This window comes from Aedes aegypti, chromosome 2 (assembly GCF_002204515.2).
Source record: "Aedes aegypti strain LVP_AGWG chromosome 2, AaegL5.0 Primary Assembly, whole genome shotgun sequence".
NCBI lineage: Eukaryota > Metazoa > Arthropoda > Insecta > Diptera > Culicidae > Aedes > Aedes aegypti.
Window position 1 is genome coordinate 345,184,513 of NC_035108.1, and position 22,422 is coordinate 345,206,934.

Sequence of the window (22,422 nt, forward strand, 5' to 3'; positions counted from 1 at the left end):
CGCACCGCTCTCTGTGGCAATTGCGATCGACGCACAGTGGTCCAATGCAGGTTAAAAGTAAAATCGTTTAGCATATATTACTTTTTAATTATCATTTATCGGTTTCACGGCTAACCATCCGAGAATCGAACTCACGACTCTCTATTCACTAGATAGGGTGCGTTACCCCTAGTATCAATATATACTTTTCTTAAATCTTCAGTTGATTTTCAGATAAAAATCCTGATCATGAAATTCGGGTAGTTCGACGAAAAAAAAAATTTGTTCTTTGTTATCATTATTTTTATCAATTATCTTTGAAATTATTTTTATCAATTATCACACAAATTTCCGGTAGTCTCATCTTCCATTGATAGACCATTTACCTCTCCCAAGCCTACCCCACATCGCCACTGGTATCGTGAATAAGGTTTTCATGGTAAAACTGAGTGTTTGCGCCATTTAATGTCGAGAAATGAAATGGTCTCGGACACACAGCAGGATTGTCCAAATTAATGGAACCGCTATCAGCTTGCAGACCAAATATTGCTTTAATTTTTGTCTTGCTCTGTTCAAATTCAACACCAACATCCAAATGTCATGCTGTGTTATCTACGTGACCATGGTAACTAGTGAATATGGCACCGCTCAAACGTCAAATTAATGAACTCGTGCAAAGGTCCATGGACTTATCCACGGTCTTCCTTTATTGTCGATTTTATTTTTCTTTTTCATTCCAAATGCGGGTCGTTTTTACATAAAATGACATCCGGACCAACATCCAGTGAAGGAATGTTCACCGAATGAACATAGAGTGGATGAATGTGTAGCGAAATCGTTCATTTTCTGTAAACACGGTCCTCAGTAAAGGCTTTCTTCCCGCTGGAAGTTGAGGGCTCGGAATTCATCGTAAACATGAAAATAAACGTGTCAAAATTCACGATAACCAAGTATGCGAGTCCCAAGTAATGGGACTGATATGCGGGTATATTTGTGTTAGATGAGAGAAATACTTGGATAACGAGTCCCATTTGCTAGTATCTTGAATTTGGACATAATAAAATACCGCTTCAACTTTATTTTTGTAGTTTAAGATTTGTATATACTTCAATCATAATGCGTTGTGTAATGCTACCAGGATTAACTACTACCAACGGCGGCGAAATGAAAAAAATACAATTATGTAACACGTTTTTCTCGATGTGATGATTTTCCTAATAGGACTGTATTGCGAGTATGGACGACAGTGCCTGGCAAGATAACTTTTCGTTTAGAAACCCCCTTATGAACATGCTTAACAGATTCATTGTTTTAATTTAATGATACTATTGTCAAAAACTCGATAATTGTTTTGAAAGCTATGCGGTTAAAGCAATTTTCCATTTTATACCTAACTGTTATTTTTAAATTGAGTAATGACTATCCAGTTCAGATATCCAGGGCTGGTAGCAACTGAATGTATTGAAGTTAAGATCCATAAAGAAAACTTGACTGAAAGAAAGAGGCTAAATAGAGACAAAATAAAAACGAGTTCCTTGTGACACTACGACAAGTATTATTGCTCGTATTACTGTAGGAAATTGTGGGGCAAGATGGCTACCCTAAGCGATGGCGTATGTGGAAAAGCTATATTTAAAAAAATGAGCTGATTTATGTTGAGCCCACTGTTTTAAAGTATTTGCTCGAATGTTAGGACATAAAACAATCAAAATATAAGAAAAAAAACTATAATAATTTCTTAAGCTTTTCCTTGAAGAATCTGAGAAAAAATCTTGAAGATTCGTGTGGAACAGTCGCTTAATTGTGTGAGAATGAGCCTCATAAGGCCTCTAGATTTTTTCACCGGGATTCACTGCAAGTAGAATAAGGACTTTTGAGACTATTTTGATTAAAATAGAGGCTTTAGAAACCTCTCGTTAAAAATAGAGGTCAAACCTCTTAAAAGAGATCTTCTACCAGCACTGGAAATCATACAATCTGAAAATAATGTATGTATCCTTTGAAAAGTACAGTTGTGTTCGGAATAATAAAAATGTAAGCCGAATTTCATACACAATTATCACATTTGGCATGCCGGAACATAGTGATCCCTATCAAAAATTAAACTCATTTTTATGTAAAATGCCAAATATGTCCGATTTTGTTATCAAAAAATTCAGTTGCGAGGTTACGCATCATGACTGACTTTTACTTTTTTGATTATTTGATATTTATCCCTCACCCTCTAAACCCCAGTACATACCTTTTATTTCCAATCGAATGGTGCTCCGAAACAAATAAGTTTAATCAAATGCGGTTTTAATTAAGATTAATGGGATGAGATAGACATGCTACGAGTGGGGATTGCAAACCGAAAATTCAGTTCTGGAAATCTTTTTCAACCGAAAATACATTTTCCCTAGCTATATGTTTTACATATTTAGCAATCAATATTTAATGATAGATTTCAATCATTTTTAAACTTTATAACATACCAATGCAGGAATACATCATTTCGATTTCTGTCTTGCATGGGGTGAAAGCCGGAACCTGATTCCAGAAGTACTCTCCGGGTAGGAGCCGAGGCCAAGGAACAAATGTAAATTTGACCTGAAGCAACATATGCGGCTACTTCAACGTCATGGAATCATCTCAGAAACCCAATGCAAGACATCAACTCTCAATATTATCAATTTTACCATATGGCTAAGGCTGAGTTGTAGGGTCACTACCGGTGAACCAGGAGTCCAACATGAATGAAGCTCAAAAAGGCATACGACTGCTCAAACTTCATGAAATAACCTCAGGCCAGTTGGCACACAATGAACGTTTGTGTTTATGTTTGTCTCACTGTGAACCGTGACCTCAGAATCCGTCATTGTAGGGCCATCTGGACAAAAATCCAATACAGACAAGAAGTTTGTTCCAACAGCTACGTTGAGGCTAGTTCATAATGTTCGAGTAGTCGCATGTGGTTATTCTACTTTCCCCGAATGTCGTTTCCGACATCATACATTTCAGGGTGGTGTTCGTATTGTTCATCTAATATGCACCCTTCATTATTTGATTGGCGGTTCTCACGAGTACCGTCGTCAGCATTTTTGGCAGAAATTGTACAGTCCATTGTAACCAATACCTCCTTTCTTTGATTGCTTATCGTTCGGGGAACTGGCGTTCGGGGAATCGACATTCGGAAAAAATAGAGCGACTATTGGCATGCCTGTCTTTACTTATTGTTTAGTTTTGTCTCCTGATTCACCGGAAGTTTCCAGAATCAGAATCCGTTAATTGTCTGGTTATCTGGCTGAAGTATCAATATATACAAGAAACATGTTCTTAGCTACGCTCGGGTTATTTCATGAAGTTTGAGAAATCGCATGTTTTTTTTTAGCTTCATCCATGTTTGTCTCATGGTTAACCGGAAGTGACCCTAAAACTCAACCTGGGCTACCTTGGCTACTGACAATATTCAGAGTTGCTGTCTTGCATTGGGTTTCTGAGATCATCTCATGACATTCAAGTAGCCTTATTCTTGATTCGGGTCAAATTTACATTTGTTCCTTGTCCTCGGCTCCTAACCGGAAAGTACTTCCAGAACCAGGTTCCGGCTTTTGCTCCATGTAAGAGAGTAAACCAAATGATGTATTCTTGCATCGGTATGTTACTTTAAGTCTAAAAATGGCTTAAACCTATTATTAAATATTGGTTTTGTTGCTAACGTTGTAAAATATGTGACTTGAGAACTCTTATTTCCGGTTGAAATACATATGCAGACCTGAACTTCCAGTTTAAAACCTCCACTGGCAGGAAATGTAATTCATCCCATCCATTATAGTGAAAATCACATTTGATTTAACTTATTTGTTTCGGAGCATCAGTCGATTGAAAATAAAAGAAGGTCTGTCCCGGAGGTTTGAGGCATAATCTGTGATAAAGAAAACTTATACATCCTCGGCGAATTACTTGTGAAAATCTCAGTGAATTCATTAGCGAGATCCTTAACTATGTTAAGAATAAATTTTATTTTTTTCTTGATGAGATTTTTGTCGACTAGATTTATTTAAAAATGCATTTTGGATTCATGTCGGTTTGAGAGACCTACAATGAACCATTCGCTTCTGGTGTTGCAACATTTTTGGAGGATATTTGACGAATATATTATCATGCCCATCAAAAATTTTAATATTGTCAAATATTTCACCTTCAATCCAACAAGTTTCACCAGAAATTCATCAAAAAAATATCATGAATCAGCTAAATGCCACGCCTAACATATAATTTCAAAGATATACTAAAAAACGGATTACTGTTAATCGTTGATATATTGTAGAAATATGGTTAACAATTAAATACTGATTGTTGAACATTTTCCTTACGGCTTTCAACACTATTTTTTACTGTATTTTCAAAAAGTTCTAGGGGGTTAAGGCACCCCTAGCACCATCGGATATTTTGCACATGAATCTTTGTAGCCAATGCATGTGATCTATTAGGGTAACACGATAATAATGGGACTCAGATAGTCATGTAGCTATTCACAATATACACATGCAAAAACGATGCTCATAAGAACACGTGCTAACCTGACAAGCAGGCTCTGTCCCAGTTGGGACGTAACGCCAGAAATAAGAAGAAAAATCAATGTGTTGCAAATGTTCAGTGTAGCATGGCCAGAGTTTTTGTCAATGAACTAGGATTTTTGAACTATTTGAGTGAGATTTGACCAATAGTTGTAAGTAGTGTGGCAACTGTGCGACATTCGCGGCTGTATGGGTCTAGGGAATGCGTAGGAATTCTAGTTACCCACACGAGCCAGGCACGCGGAATTATATTTACAGTGACTGATCTAGCTTCAGCAACAGTCGTTTATCTTGCATCGCCGCTACGCGTTTCAATTTATTTTAATTAAGAGTTAACCTCGCCCTGCCTCGTCCCCGCATACACGTTGGTTACAGGCGCTATTGCAAATCCCGTTTGGTGCAGTGGCGATGATTCTTAATCAGGTCAAGAGACAACTCCGTAATATGACACTCGGGACGTGCGGAGGCCACTATGCGGACATGGTTAGACTCTTTTAGTGATGGATAAATATTATGTTGATGGTAGCGAAGATGGCACAGTTACAAATTGGAGTTTAATCTGATGGGATTCTAGAAGGACTGAGTTGTCTCTAGCATTTTGAAAGTACCGATGAACAAACAGTGCGCATCGTACTCTTATACTGTGCGTACACAAATTCTTTCTACTGACGGAAGTTTCGATTCTACATTAATCAATTAAACAGAACTTTTTATTATTCCCATTGATCCCTTTTCGATCCTTGTTTAGATCCGTACCTTCGATTTTTCGTTGGACCCATTAGCGAAGGTTAGCGGTGATGACACTGCGGAACACGGTTTTGTCTCAAGCACCAAAATATCGCTATTTACTTAATTAAGGGTTGCTAAATCCATTGCCGTTTTCAGAAAAATCATAGCACGTCTAGATTTTGAGATATTGGATGTTGAAAATACTAAATTTGACTATTCCAGCCAACTTGCATGCAAATTTGCCAGCTTGTAGGGTAATTTATTTACTTAATTTGCCTCAGAACTCATACTTCATGTGTATAACAATACTTACCAACAAATTTCATAATATTTTTGATTCTCAAATGTTATTTTTGATGGTTTAGAAAAGAATTGTATATTGCCATATAAAAGAAACGAAGAGTTTTGTATGGAGACTGTTGAGTATGTTGAAAAAATCGATTAAATCGAAATTTAATCGTGCGATTTCAACCAAATTATATCTGAAATAAAAGTTAAAGGGTTATTTTGCATTCTTGATGGATAAGATCACGAAAAATTTTGATAAATCATACTTTAAATTTCATGTAAACTTCAATTAAACCAGTGTTTTAAACAACTTTGGCGACCTTTAGCTAAAAATCCTGACGTGCTGGAACATTTCTTAGAACGGCATTAGATTTAGCAACCCCAATTCTAGAGACTCATAATTTGATCCTTAAGACACGCAAGAATGTCATTTTTGTTGCGCTGTATAATCCTTCTTGGACACCGTCTTGAAAAAAAACTCGTAGAAGTTCACTTCTTCTTTCATATATTCACTGAATCTGGTTGCAAACACGAGTAAAAGGAAGGGTGAATCTCTGAATTCACAACTTTCTTCCAAAAAAAGTAGGTTTCAAAACTGTCACTAAACGTGGCAAAACTGGAAGAAAAGACATTTCTTCGGATTACGCGCTTTTTTCCAAGGGTGAAATGGTCAATATTGATAATTGCATCTAAATGAGCAATCAGTTCGATGCTTTAGACAAATTTTCCGGAGCCTCTAGCTCTGGCTTTTTAAATCAAGTGAGGAAACAAAGAGTGTCGCCTATCGTGGTCAGTTGTTCCGAATTTGAAGGATTTAGGCAGGAGATCTTAAACTCCAATAGGAGAATCAAGGTTTCCAAATCGCAAAGAAAGGAGACTGTCCCGTTTTGCCCGAAATTATTAAATTATTATCTTGATGAGAAGAAGCACAATTTTTGTTATTTATGACGACTGAACTGATACAAATTCCCAACGTCTTCAAACAAATCTGTCTTCAAATTCCTTCTTCTAAAACTGCATAGGTTAGCTGAGCGATGATATCATTGCGATTCCCAAGTAGCTTTCTGCATAATAAAGAATGTCTAATTGTTTTTAACAGTAATCTCTGTTTCACGGTGTTGGTCGCTGCTGTTCCGCGGGGGCCATTAATCCACTCACCCAAATTTTACAACCCATTGAATAGCCTCTGAAGTGGCGTATGTATGTATAGCTTGCCAGTGTCTCTCAATGTTGCACTATCTGCACTGCTCTGAAGAAGAAAGCTAACCGACTGCTGGCTGTCTGGTTTGACCTCGGGATTTCGCCCCTCTCCCCCTATTTCAATACCCAACCGGGGGAAAAACATCTCCATTGTATTCTTTTTTTCTTTTTCTCTCTGTGTGTTTCTTTTTCTAGTTTCCCTCTTGCTTTCAACCGGTTCCGCACCACCTTCAGGGACAGATGACAGTTTAGCCCAGTGGGTGAGAGATCGAGGAAGAGACGAGATTTAGCGACCGCGCTCCTCGCTACACTCTGGTTAACTTTAATCATGTGACTAAAATTTATGATCTGTCCCGCCAGCCTCTCTATACGAATTCTGAAAAAGCGCCGCTGTTGCTGCACTGTCTTTCTCCTTTCTAGCGTATTCACTAGAAATGACCCCGCCACCAGAATGCTGCAAGAACGGTAAATCAACGAGAAAAAATTTGCTATTTTTATAAGACTTCCCAAAACTCTTATTCGTACTCTTTTTGTTCATGCTTTTACTGCCTCTCAGACTGACATTCCATGCGATTTAAATCACTGCCAGACCACTATCACATTCTTTTTTCTGTTTTATGCTTCACCTGTGTTCCACAACATTTGTGTCGAAAATCTTTACTATCACGAAACACCTATCAATAATAGCAACCACACGCGCGATCGTCATAAATTAGTAGTAAGGGGTTTTGTCTTAAAGTATGCTATATAATGGCTATCTGATTGTCAACACTTTTCTATACTAATCTGTCAGGCCTAATAAAAGTTGAATATAAACCGATATTGAAGTCTTCTTATGTGTTTTGATTCTACTTTAATAGGCTCTTAGATCGTTAAAAACGGAGTTATTTTATACCATCCGACGTTTCGACCCTTGTTTGTAACCTTATGCAGCGACGCACAATTTTGGTAACCGCATCTATGTCGAGTTTGATAGGGTAACCATTATATTGGTTACCCTACCAAACTCGACATACATGCGGTCATTTTTCAACACATTACCCAGTTTATGTGTAGAAACCACCTCAGTTTGTACATATTTTGGATAGATATGACTGCTTTGCACTTTGCACATCAACAGCTTGGGCACGGAAAATGTCTTTACTTTGAGTGAAATTTATAAAATTCAATCGGTTCATTCATGCAACCGTTACAACAAGTTACACACATAAATTGAAACCGTCAGATTTGTTTCGAATGTAAAGTGCTGTGCGTACTCGAAGTCTCTCTGCTCGTGGAAGTATACTACCCAAAGCAATAAAATAGTAATTCTCAGTGCTACAAAAACAGTACTTTTCAGTACTATATTTTTCTACTATTAATCCCTTTGGACCCGTGTCTTTGATTTTTCGTTGGATCCGTTAGTGAAAGCTAGCGGTGCTAATCCTGCTTGGATACCAGGTTCGAAAAAAAAACTCTTAGAACTCCTTTCGTTAACTCTTAGACACTTCTTTCGTTTATTCACTAAACATGGTTGCAACTGCAAACAAAAGGAAGAGTGAATCTCTTAACTTCCTTCCAAAAAAGTGGAGTTTAAAACTGTCACTAAACGTGGAAAGAATAGAAGAAAGGACGGTTCTCCAGAATACGCGATTTCTTCCAAGGGTGAAATGGATAGTATTGATAATTGCATCGAAATGAGCAATCAGTTAGAGGCTCAAGACAAATTTTCCGAACACCAAATCGACGCAGTCTCTAGCCCAGGCTCTTTGATTCAAGGGAGGAAGCAAATAGTGCCGCCTATCATGGTCAGTTGTTCCGAATTTGGGGGATTTAGGCAGGAGATCTTGAACTTCTTAAGAGGAATCAAGGTCTCCTTCCAAATCGCAAAGAAAAGAGACTGCCACGTTTTGCCGGAAACTCTTAAAGATCGCGAACTTCTTCTCAAACATCTTGAAGAGAAGAAACGCATTTATTTTACTTATGATTACAAAACTGAACGTTTGTTCAAAGTCGACTTGAAGGGTCTCTCAGGTGACTATAAATCACCTGAAGAGATCAAAAATGGAATTAATGATTTACTTGGATTTTCCACAGTCCAAGTAATCATGCTAAGGACGTCTGTCCTGTGAAGGAAGATACCAAAAAGTTTGTATGCACAAATTGCGAAAGCAACCGTAAGTCTAACTTTGAAACTAAAGTTTTTGAAACTTCAGGTGTTTCTATTGAAACACAGCTTGGTAAATATACTTTCAATAAGTCAATTTGATTTGTCATTGGCGACTTTAATGCCAGACATCACTCATGGAAAAATTATCAAAGTAATTTCACCGGCAGAATTTTATTTGATTAGTGCTCTTCAGGATATTTCTCAATTTAATATCGTGATAGCCCTCCTTGATAAAGCACACAACTAAGGAATTACATAGAATATCCAATGTTGAAACATTGGAACAAATTATTAACAAGTTTATACAAAAATCGTTGCAATCTTCTATTGCCACAATAAATGCGTTATATATCTAGGTTAAATTAAATCAAGTTCAAACGTTTCACTGCCGTTTGTCCCATAGTTAACTTGTAAACCTATAAAAATACAGTTTCTGAAATCATCGTTTATCTGACGACATAAATCTCTTAACAAACTAACACACACGCCATCCTCATTTGCCTACGATTTTCCCATACACTCCTTTATATTTCCCAATCTTTCGATAACTCAATACCCCTGCTCTTGTTCAACGACAAAAAAATATCGATCTTCTCATAAAATTCGCTGTTGCTCATGTTCGTTGATGATCTAATTCTCGACCAGCGCACAGCTGCTTCCTCCACAAGTACCGATCTAAACCATGGATGGAAAAACCAATAATCCTAACCCAAACAGCTTCAATTTATTGGGATGATCTCCCCTTCTCTGAAACCTGCTACCGAATGCTTCGACCACACTTCCCTTCCCACTGATCAATGAGTAACACTTTCCCCCCACCACAAAACAACCAACCCCAACCCATGTTCCTCGTGGTTCCCGCCAAAACCGTGTGTGTGTTAGCTGTATTTATAATGTGCAATCATCTTAGTCTCTATCCTTGTTCCAGGTCAGACAGTTCTAGAGGATCCTGCTGGGACAGGCCCCTTTTGCGTACTTCATGCGTACCCTCCGACCTTCCCCGGAAGCGTCCGAGCGTTTGTAAATATGGCCGATTTCAGAAGGGCACCACCGTCCGAGAGCGCGCAACTCCCTTTCTACCGTGACAACGCAGTAGCAATTCCGGTGTGCCATCAACGTCTTCCCCGTTTCCATCATCATCAGTGCTAGCCCCTTTGGCCATCATCAGTTCATCGGTTTGGCGTGGGATTGTGTAAACATTTGTGTTTACCATTCACGCACGATTTCGTCACAAGAAGAGAAGCACGGTCGAATCAATAGCTTTATCAACATCCCAGTGAAATTGCGGCATTGCTAATCCAAGCAAATCCAAGTGATAACCTAACAAACGATGGGTGCCAAAAGGCGCCCAATTTCGGAGCCATTTACCATCAAGCCAGAGCGGAGCGACGGAAGTACGAACAGTGTAAATGTAGTGAAATCAATTGTTCTAGTTGTTTTTTATCGAGTAGAGTCTAAAGAAGACAAAATTTATACTTCTCTGTATAGCCATAAATAGCAAGTAGTTATTTAAAGTGATGAGACACACCCTGCGCGCTAGTTATTTTAGTTGTTGTTTATACGATTCAGAACTCTTAAATATTTATGAAAATGGCTTCACAAAGTGAGTGTATTGCGAGAGAGAGGAAGGGATGCTTGTGCTGAAATGTGTTGCTTGAATTAGAACTGTGAAATTACGAAAGGGGAGTGGAGTATCGGTACGGGACCGGTGACAAAGGACGGCAACGTGGATCGTGAATGAGAGGCAACCGTAGATCAACAAGGATAGACAGGTGAGATACATTTAAATTACCGTAATGTAAAAGAGGATTTATTTGCATCAGCACTCAGTTATAATAAACAACGGAACTTATAAGAAACAGTCATACATCATAAAAACCCGAATAGAATTATTAAAAAGTTAGGTAAAGCAAAAATATGTGACAACCTTAAAAAAAATCTTATAAAATGGATTGTTAAGTATAAAACACAGGAAGAATCCATAAAATGATTTCTGGAAGGATCTTTTGATCGAAACTTTGCTCGTGGTAATTCATAAATCTTATTTGTTTTTAGTTCACTTAATTCAAGGAACTTGCCCAGCATATACAATGTTCTTATGTGTTTTGAATACCTTGCTTTTATTTTTCTTGGCATTACATCACAATTGGGACAAGATTCTATCCCATTACCCCGAATGCCATCACCTCGAATTCCATATCCCGAACGACTCATAACTCCGAATTACAACATCACGGAACAATGTCATTCAATGTAATTCTACATTCGGAGAAAAAGTATTCGGGATTATGGGATTTGGGGTAATAGTAACATTAGGAGTAGTGGCATTCTGGGAGATGGTATTCGGGGTAATGGGTTTCGGAGTAATGAGGTGGAATCCTGGGACAGAGCCTGCTTCAAAGTTCAGTAAGCCTTATGCACTTATTGATTGGCTGAGTGCTTTCTCTATCAAAGTGTCATTTTCGTATTCATATATCGTGTGACAGGAACGATATATTCTGTGGTAGTCAAAAATATAACATGTCCATGATTCCCTTTCATGATTCACTTTTGTATGGGGTTTTTTTCTCGGCCGTATTGTTTAAAACTTTGCAATAAGAAGCACATCAGTGCGACGCATATTGTGGCCAAATATGAACTATGCAGCTTTCAAAAAACGCCACTACCGAAGTGAATCAAAAGTGCCAAGAATATGATTCGACTTCCTATGTTCATTTCTAGCAGAATTTAATTCGCAGTCGAAAAACCTCTCGGAATGTCTTTTAGACATTTCTACCGAAATTCTTCCGAAACATTCTTCAAGATCTTCCAGAAATTTCCTCAGGTATTTCTGCAGTGATGACCAGAAATGCATCCTGTATTTTCCGTTTTGATTCATATTCCGGAAGGTTAAGGCCTCAGTGAAATATGAAATATATAACTCATCGAAAAGCATATAAATTTAAACATTTTGTATGATATAGGATATCCCAGATAGTATATGCACGACTTTGATAATGATAATCAAAATATTTTCCAAACAAATAAATAATTTTTATATTTTTTTATTTTTCCTTGGGGCATTTTAAATGCCGTCTGTAAAAATTTTGTTTTATAAATTAATCTTTTACAATTTTTTTATTTTAGAAAATCAATTCTTATCTAATCTATTGCAAAATATATGTAATGAATGTTTTTATCAAAATCCTTCGACGTGATGAGCTAAAAAACATTGTATCTAGGATGTTCCACAAGAATTTTCGTTTGAAATTTTATTTGGCTTTGCTAGAAAACATCTGACAAAATGGTAAAATTCTGAAAATTCACTTGTTTTTCTCTCCACATAAGATAATTTCAAGAAATCATAGCTTTTCAGGTATTTTCAACATAAATAAATATATATCATTTTAGATTAACTTATGTCAAATATCTATACTTTTGGTTAGATAACACGAATTTTAGTTTTTTTTTACATATTTTAACGTATTAACGTAAGGACTTAGTTTTGACCCTTTTATAAATCGACTACAACTGAAATCGGATTTTTAGTTTCTATTCAAATTCCATGTAATAATAATTATATGGATAATCTGATCATCAATCGCATCGGCAATGATGAATATATTTTTAGGATTTTTACTGTACGTACTTTTTTACCTAGCACAAATTTCGTACAACAAAGACGCTCAGAAATAACGCGATTTGTGCAAACTTATAAGAGAAGCTTCTAGAAATGTACCACAATCAAAAAGCAGGAAGCGAGAAAAATCGCTCAAAATTGAAAATCTGTTCTTTATAAGTGCAAGAATAAAATGTGTGAAAATCAGATTTTCATCTGCACTAGGTTCGAACTGGCAGTATGGCAAAGTCGTGCCCATACTTTCTGGAACACCCTATACTTCAGCGTTCTCAAGCTATGAAAAAACCTAACTGCCGAATAGTGGGTGAATATACGGATTTCTCACCTTAAATTACTCTATAGAAAAAAAGAAATTTGTGATCTTTGCATGATTCTTGTTCCGAAGGTAACCTCACTTTAGCTTCATGTTTTGGACACTTTGATTTAAATTGCGAACAGCTCATGAAAAGCAAAACTAAAATAGTGAAGTTTCTTTTTCAATTTCTCTATTAGTATCATAGTGTTAGATAATACTTTCATCCTAATTTGGTGAAACTAAAGCATTTATTAACATTTTGTAAACCACATATTACATTGCATTTGCCGTAGCAGTTCAGAATTTTTACAGGTGACTTGATTTCACCTACTTATAAGAGAGAGAAAAAACGCTTTCAATTTACTTAACCTAAATAGGGAGACTTACGGCTTCGGCACCATTCGACTATTATCGGCAACCAAATTTCAAACGTCAAATTCACAGTATTATTCTATCAAAACACGTCAATGAAAACATTCAGATGATTCTTTGTTCTATCCGCTTCCCACTGACGAGATTTCCGAGATTGAACCAACAATACCGCCAGAGATGTCATCAATTCAAAGGAACATGCCCCAAAATGCGACTGATTTGAAGCTGCCAAAGTTCTTATGGGAAAGTTTCCGAACAGAATGAGGCTGCCGACAATAGTCACTGACAAGAGATGTTCGCAGCGTTGTAAAAACGTTTCCAAAAGCATTTTGACAAGTCTGCCAGTGTGAATCGATAGAGGATTGAGCAACGCATAAACGCATAAGTTCCCCTACATAACGCATTAATCGTGGCAATAGAAGATTGCAACAATTTTTGTCTAAAATTATTATTAACTATATAAGACATTTGTTCCAATGTTTCAATATTGGATATTCTATTTAACTCATTATTAACATACCAGGATCATTTAAAAAGATTATTTTGAATCCTCTGCAGAGCTTTCTTCCTGGTATTAAAACAGCTAGGACATATTGGTACAGCATATAACATGGCTGACCTGAAAATTTGTTTGAAGATCAAAAGCTTGTGATAAAGACATTGTTAATATTTGTTACATTTGGCTTGAATACCATCAATGGTATATTTAACAGTTAAATTTGTATCTAGCATGAGCCCTAGTTGCTTAACTTCATCTGACCAATTTATTGGAACCCCTCTTATTGTTTCAAATAAGGAGTTTTTGGTTTATGTGGGAATATTATAAGTTGATTTTTAGAAACATTGGGAGAAATCTTCCATTTTTGCAAGTATGAAGATAAAATATCCGAACTTTTTTGCAATCTACCACAGATGACACGCAGGCTTCGTCTTTTGGCAGAGATGCCTGTGTTATCCACAAACGAAGATTTTTGACATCGACAACTCAAATTAGTCAGATGTGAAAATGTTGTATAACATTGAACCCAAAAAAGGGGCCTTCCTTAGCCGAGTGGTTAGAGTCCGCGACTACAAACCAAAGCCATGCTGAAGGCGTCTTTGTTCGAATCCCGGTCGGTCCAGGATCTTTTCGTAAAGGAAATTTCCTTTACTTCCCTGGGCATAGAGTATCATCGTACCTGCCACACGATATACGAATGCAAAAATGGCAACTTTGACAAAGAAAGCTCTCAGTTAATAACTGTGGAAGTGCTCATAAGGATACTACGCTGAGAAGCAGGCTCTGTCCCAGTGAGGACGTAAATGCCAAGAAGAAGAAGATTGAACCCAAAATGCTGCCTTGAGGAACACCCGTTCATACAGGAAGTCTTTCAGATTTGGAGTTTTAAATAAATAACCTGAAGTGGTTATGTATGTTGTAAAATTAAAGTTTTCCAATTTTACAATCAAGCCAATCACTGTTGAATGCTTTTTCTATGTGTAGAAGAGCAAGATCAGTTGAATAGCCTTTAGATTTGATGGAACGAATAAAATTTGTTACATATAAAAGTTAATGATTTTCGAATGTCCATGTCGGAATCCGAGCTGTTATTTACCAAAAAATATTTTTTTGTTGATGTGGACCATCATTCTGTTCGAAAAGCTTACTGATGGATGAAAGCAAGCTGATTAGACGAGAGCTAGAAGCTTCTGCACGATTTTTGTGTGGTTTTAAAATTGGCACTACCTTGGCATTTTTCCTATCGTCAGAAAAATTATGCCGACTGAAAACATCTGTTAAGTTTATCAACCAAGAATGATAAGCTAGCGCTGGAAGTTTCTTGATGAGAATGTAAAAAAATCCATAATCGCCATGAGCCATGAGCTATAATAGATCTCACTTCTTTCAAATCAGTCTTCCAGGAATTGACGTAAACATTCTCTTGATTGAGAATGCTTTCGAAATCCTGATTTTCTATGGGACTAGCCCTGAATTAAGATTTTGTGCGCTTCCAAACTAACTACATAGCGAGTTTTTAAGCTTTTTCACAATTAGTTAATAATAATTTGGTTTCCTTTTTCAAAGCCGGAATTGGACTCTGAGTTTTTTTTTCCAAAATATTAGATAATTTTCAAAAAATTTGTTTTTTAACATAGAAAAACGTTTTTAATTTCTTTTTGCAGATCCTGCCATCCATGCCTTCTTCTCTCGTTTTTAAGACGGATCATGAGTTTAAGATCATCATCTATTATAGATTATAATAATCACAAATAAAGAAATGGATACATTGAAGTTTTCTTATATTTATTTATGTTTTGAAATCATGAAGCATTGAATAATAGGTAGCTTGATAAAAAAAAGGAATAAGCACGATTTGGATTGAATAACTAAGTTGACATAGCTTACACATTTTCATTTCAAAAACTCATTCTAAGTTGAATGAATCGTCTGAAATAGTAGCCATGAGGCCCCATCATACGTTACTCCGTGAGCTAAGCTATGAACCGCAGCTCTGCTCCAAAAGTTTAAAAATATCTCTGGAATGTGTTTGAAATGAAACACACCAGTTCGAGAGTTGGGCAGCGGGAAAAAATAGCACATAAACTGCAAGGAAATCGAACAACAGTGGCATCGCGCTCCGCCTGCCGTTGGATGCTGGGCCTAGGGCGGTTCAAAATCCAAAGTTTGAAAATCCATTTTCCCATATCTCCCCTACAACTTTTATGGTAATAATAGAGTTTATTAATTATTAGCATTTTCATCATATTCCAGTAAACATCTTCAATAATCCCAAACAAAATTAGCTCTAAAAGAACTTGTTTCTCCAGCAACAATCTTCATTAAAGCTTGTCTAATAAGTTTCGACTTTTCATACTAGCATTAATACTCATACGATAGTTCTGCTCTATCGATGTTAGCATTATTTTTTATTTCTTCATAAAATTTATCATATAAAAACGGCTTAAAATTTTATAGAACTTTATTTTCACTATGGGAATTGTAATAATGATAAGGGAGATGGATTTTTTTTTTGGCTTTTTGAACAGCCCTATTCCCATTCCGGTATGCGGGGGTGCACTCAAACTAATATCAAACGACTCTGGCATGCGCAGTTGGTCTGCCGGTTTGGTACCAGCGAGGGCATTTTCTTCATACGGAACAGAGTTTTCCACGGTAGAATTGATACTTTCAAGCGAGTCATAATTCTTAACCGTTGAATGCTAGAAATGCAGTTTGACTACACACGCGAAGCGTTAGGCTAAAATTATGCACACCGCCGTCGGTTGATGGGGACCTGGATACCTACATATCTACATGCTTGGAAGAAGAGAATAAAAAATACAAATTGCAAAACTCGTTGAAAAAGTCGGAAAAACGTGTTGAACCGGCTCGAAAGACATTCGAACGTGTGGCTGCCGGACGGTCAATGCTGTTGACTGGCTATTTTGCTTCTCGATGCGGTCATCCACCATATGCGGGATAGAAATTTTTATTACTCGGCTTCTGGGCTGATATGATTTAGGGAAAAACGACTCAAACTCGATAGGTATGTTGGAGAAAAAACTGATGGTAGTGAGCACTATCCTAAATCAGCATATAAATGTTGATTTCAAAATAATAGCAGCACATCATGAATCGAGGGAAACATTTCGTACTAATGCAGATTGAAAACAGCCATGGAATTTCCTGATCTGATGATACGAATGCACCTATATATGCAAGCTGATCGGACGATAGAAGAAGATTCGGTTGGATTTTTGTCCAGTTCTACCTTGGCAGTTTTTCACTAGCCACTTGAAAACATTCGTTTAATATACCAGCAAAGAATGATAACCTACTTTCTGCAACTTCTTGATGAGAATGTAAAAAGATCCATCATCGCAAGGAGCTTTCATATTTTTTTTATTTTTTTTATGATAGTTCTCACTTCTTCCTAAACAGTTCCCTAAGAATTGTCGAAACATTCTTTGTATTGGAAATGCTTTTGAAATCTTGAGTAATTTGATTTTCAATTGGTCTAGTGAGACCTAAATATAAATTGGACACGCTTTTAATCTGCTTCAATCTTTTCCTCTTTCAACGCTGAAATTGGTTTTGGTGCTTTTTCAAAATTTTAGATCATTTTAATAAGGCTGCGAGGTGTTATTACCAAAATTTTTATTTCCTAAATCAGAAAAACGTTTTTAAGATCCTTTTTAAATTTAAATTTTGTGGTAATAAAATTGGGCGTTATATAGTCCTATGTCAAAATTTCATCCCATTCAGTCATACGGGAACAAAGTTAGAGAATTGTAAAGTTGTGCATTTTGTTCTGAATAAATCTGTAGATCGTTAGTAGTTTATCAACACATTTTTTTTTTTCAAACTCCATTTCTCAAACTTCTGCACGGATTTCCTAAGTAGCTGCGAGAGTTCCATAGAGAATTTCAGCAAAAATCCTCTTGAAATTTCTCCAAGTTATTCAATGGACAAGGTAAAAATATTCTAAATTCAAGGCTCAATTCAGGCTTTGTCCCAGTGAGAACATAATGTTAAGAACCAGAAGAACATAGATCCAAATGTTCCATTACCACAGTTAACATTTTCCATGTAAAAGTCACCATACCATGCGACAATCATGCAAGGAACCTGTTGCTATTCTTTCCTCAAAACATCGAAAGAATCTTACAAAAAATAATTTAGTTCTGAACACTATTTATCTATGAGATACTGTACAAAAAGCTAAAGGAAATTTTAAAAGTATTGAAGGAAGGGATCCACTTTGAACTATTTTTCCCTTAAATTAGCACTCAAACAAAATAAAACGATAAATTTCAAATTATTTTTTCACTTCAATAAAAAAATATATGTTTGTTCTAAATGTGTAAACAACTTAAGAAAAAAAGCGATTTTGATTTAATTTCCACTAAAACCAAGAATGCTCATTGAATGATCTGAAAATGCCTTTAATCATCAAATCCAAATATGAATAAAATAGTCTAAATTCGAATTTAAAAAAATAGCCTATCTCTTAAAACGGGGTTCAGATTTATGGACATCGAGCGTTTTGTATTTTTTTGATAGAAAATATGTTGGAAAAATTGTATTGTATCCCGTTTGGCATAAAGTCGTTCGGCATAAGGCCGTTTGGCATAAAGTCGTTTATCATAATGGTCGTTTGGCATAATGGCCTTTTGGCATAACGAGTGATTTAGAATGAATATCGGCATTTTTTGAAGCTTTTACCGAGATCAACACCAACGAGCCCATAGCAATATTTTTTTGTAGGTACTCAACAAGCGTGGTGTTCGTTCAGAGATTTGCCAACTTATTGATGTCAAAAATTGTTGTGACATTAGAGAGCATAACTAAATAAAACTCGTGACGGGTATGGTGGAAGATCTTTTCGGACTAATGATTGTCTCTACATTCTAGAACATAGAGAATCTTTGAGCTTGTTGTGATATACATATTTGAAATTAATAAATTGGCAAAGAAAGCTTGTAGTGTAGTGCCCTTTATTAATCCATCTACCGGCAGCTTCATTTTTTACCGCTGAAAAAATATTCAAATCGCGATAACTTTTTTTTTCTCGATATTTTTGCACCATATTTTCACAAGATCTCAAAAAACTCTCCCAGTTTAGGAATCCGTGTCGATATTGATCATTGGTGTTCTAGTTTTGAAGATATTCCGATGTTCCTTGGAGGACCGAAATTCTCCATAAAAAATGTCTTTGCGGCCATTTTGTTTTTGGTAAATTTATGAAAAAAATAAAATGTGGACTGTACAATGCTAATACATTAATGCGAGTATGTTGCGTAAAAATGAAACAATTTGGTGCAACAGTCTTTGAGTAATGAGCATTTATGTTTCTGGTACCACACTGGACAAATAAAGATCTTGAAAACTCTAAAAAACCTCATATTGTAATTTTCAGATTTCTCTAAGAATACTTCACTGATTTGTATGATTTTTTCAGGGTAGCTCCTTATTACCTGACATAGTATAGTGCACATTTTATTATATTTTATTTTATTTTTTTTTTTGATAAATTTACCAAAGGCATTTTATATGGAGAATGTCTGTCCTCCAAGGAACATCAGAATATCTTCAAAACTAGATCACCAATGATTGATATCGACATGAATTCTTAAACTAGAAGAGGTTTTTGAGATCCTTTAAAAAAAATGGTGCAAAATAATCGAGAATCAAAAAGTTATCGCGATTTGAATATTTTGTTAGCGGTAAAAAATGAAGCTGCCGGTAGAGGGGTTAACGAGCATAGTATATTTTGTTGCGATTTAAGGTGAAGGTTCATTGAGCACGTAAACATAATGTTGCCACCCACTCGAGCCACCCGCTAAAGCACCCTCTCTAGCCACCCAACAAGGCGGAGCACAATGTTATGTGCGTCGGCCAAAAATAAATTTTTCTATATTTATTTGGTACTGATCAACAGGCTGATTTAGCCCCAATGACCCTAGTAACTTATTACTATATAACAACATAATCGTGTAAACATCAAGCATAATCCTAAACATTTAAACAAGAGCTACACAACAAATGAACTTCAACATAGTGAAACAACACATTTCAATGCACAATTGCAAATAATTCACGGTTCCCAGCAAGATTCACGGTGTTCGAATTCCCTGAACAGCAATCCAGTCGGCCACGTCGATTCCATAATGGCTTTCCCTCTATGCTTCCAATCAATTCCAACTTTGAAAGAAACGTAACGTAGATTTTCGAGGTTGCTCCAACGTGGTACCAATCGCATTACTTCGGGTTTATCGTTAGTTTCTAATGAATGCTTTACCATTTCGCCTATGGCATCTGTAGAAACATGTTTCGCAACTTTCGTGAAGAATAGCCAAAATTTTCGGGACCCAGTTGAAATCTCGGCATTTGAACCCCTTTGCAAGTGTGCAGTATCGTTCGAATGCAGCGAAAAACTTCTTCCACGACACGAGTTTCCTTGCGGTGTAGATGTAGAAGGGACATCAACGGTGTTATCATTTGTATTCTGGCCACCGTTGAACGATTGCTTCAATTCGGCGAAGCACTGTTTCATTGTAGCAAATTCAGACTGTAGCTGGCTCACGGTGCGTTCAATATTGCTTGCGTTTTGATCATGATCTCGTACTGTTACATCGTTTTTCGACATTGAGCGCTGTTTACGAAAAGAAGCAAGACAATTGTCGCACAACCATAGTACATTGTTGAATTCGACGCATACTCGCAGCTGATATGGGTTCATGTTCATACAAATCAAATGGTATAGAGCTTAGTGACATTTGAACACACGTAGACTAGCATACGCTCGTCATACACAGTTTGTTTTTGTTTTCCTCAAAGAAACTTGCACACGCTTTCCAGACTCATCAAAATGCATATGGAAATATTACCCAATTTTAAAAATGTATACCCGGATTCTGGGTGTTTTTCGAGACAGAGTGCATATTGTTTTCCTCTAAGGTTCACAACTACATCTACACTAGGGCACCCATACCATTGGGCGTGATAACCACTATTGCTTGCTACATCCATCACACACGATGTGCTCATCCATTCCACTTACTGGTAAAGCGCATTTACCACAAGCTTGTCGGTATGCCATTGTACAATAGGGCCGTTGGAGTGATGAACGCAGATCGGCGAAGAACACGACAATGGTCGATCAGTAAGTTATCAAAAACTCAACACTGTTTTCTGTTTTTTAAAGCCGTGCAATCATGTAAAACACTCGAATTTGGTATCTAGAGGTGCAGCTCAAAATCTTTTACAACTGTGCACAATTTCAGACGAATTACAGAATAGTTCTAAGAGCTTTTCACTTTCACGATAAATGAACAGCAATATGCACAACACGCACTCAAAGACAAACGATCACTCTGGATCATCATGTTTCATGTATACCTCCACCAACAAAATTATGTAGGTGGTGTTACTTGCACACGTTTCATACAAAGGTATTATTGTCGATATGAATTCATCAACAACTTCATAAAAACTCAAAATCACAATTTATTTCATTTGGTAGTGAAAACATGTTTTTTGACCAAAATTATAAGCATTTTTCACACCATGCGTGTGTTGTTTACTATTTTTGGCAGTTCTCTCCTCTCTTCTCTCGCTTCTCACGGACGGAGAAAGTTGCCATCAGTATGCATTTGAATTCTACATTCAATTGTACTGTATAATATCTTATATTCATTTTTGCTGTTAAATTGCGTCGTACATTGTTTTTCTCACTCATAAAAATGTTTTGCAACACTTGTGACATTGTACACCTTTTGAGTATTATGAAATTGTAAAATACGTGGTTTTAGCAAGTGTATGAATATCCAAACCATTCTAATTGCAAACATAAAAACTGGCATCACTTCCAATCAGTGAGAGCGGCGCATCCGAATCATAAACAATGTTGGCTCAGTGAATTCGCGTTCCGGTGCTGTTTTCGAGCACAAATTGATCAATATAAGTGATTTGTTGCTCCCAGGAGCATCGTGCGTGAATAATCAAAGTGTTTCAAGTATCGCATTAGATTTTTGAATTGCTACGGTGAGTAGAAATACGATTAAAAGTGAGTTTTAGAACGGGCACCGAAAAGCCAGCAAACAATATCTTGGTGCGTGAAGAAGAAGTGATTCGGAAGTGCGTGGTATTTTACAACACAAATCCCAGCAATAACTACGTATTTGCATTCAAAAACTGGTGATTTGTGAAAAACATATTATGGAATGCTTTCAGTTAAGAAACCACCGCTCTACAATAAGGTTAGTAATTTCAAATAATCATTTTTTTGGTCGCTCTCCAAAACACTGAGAGAAGTGTGGGAGGAGGGAGCGGAAAGCGAAGGGGGAAGTAAGGTGCCATATTAGAGGCCATTTTGGTACTCATGGGGATATGTCCTTAAGCTCTGTTCTAGTTGGGACGTAACACTTGATGAAAATTACTTGGTAAAAGAAGGCAAAATTTATTTGCAAAATATTGAAAGCACTAATCCAAATATCTATTATTACAGAATAATTACACTCGGTTGGCCGGAAAAGTTAAAATTTGGCGTAACATAATTTGTGTATTTACCATCCCAAACTCTAGTAGAATTGTGGGCTTCGTGGTCGTGCGGTTAGTGTCGTTAGGCAATGAGTGCATCGTGTCATGGGGTGTGGGTTCGATTCCCGTTGCAGCCATTGCACACTGGGCCAGGAAAATAATTTAGTCAAACAAAACCTCTAGCGCTTTAGAGGTGCATTTTATCGGGTT

The 22,422-nt window shown here is 36.7% G+C and overlaps 1 protein-coding gene across 4 annotated transcripts in view; it reads left to right on the forward strand.

The window, feature by feature from the left end:
- The window catches only part of LOC5569043 (protein held out wings), an 84,973-nt gene that overhangs the window by 59,192 nt on the left and 3,359 nt on the right, over positions 1 to 22,422 (forward strand). Inside the window, exons 3-4 of one of the 4 annotated variants that reach the window (XR_002500762.1) lie at positions 6,951 to 7,220; positions 9,815 to 10,676. The gene's annotated coding sequence lies outside the window, so the exon portion shown is untranslated. The remainder of the gene's footprint in view (positions 1 to 6,950; positions 7,221 to 9,814; positions 10,677 to 22,422) is intronic. The other 3 variants (XR_002500763.1, XR_002500764.1, XR_002500765.1) reach the window with 3 other exon arrangements.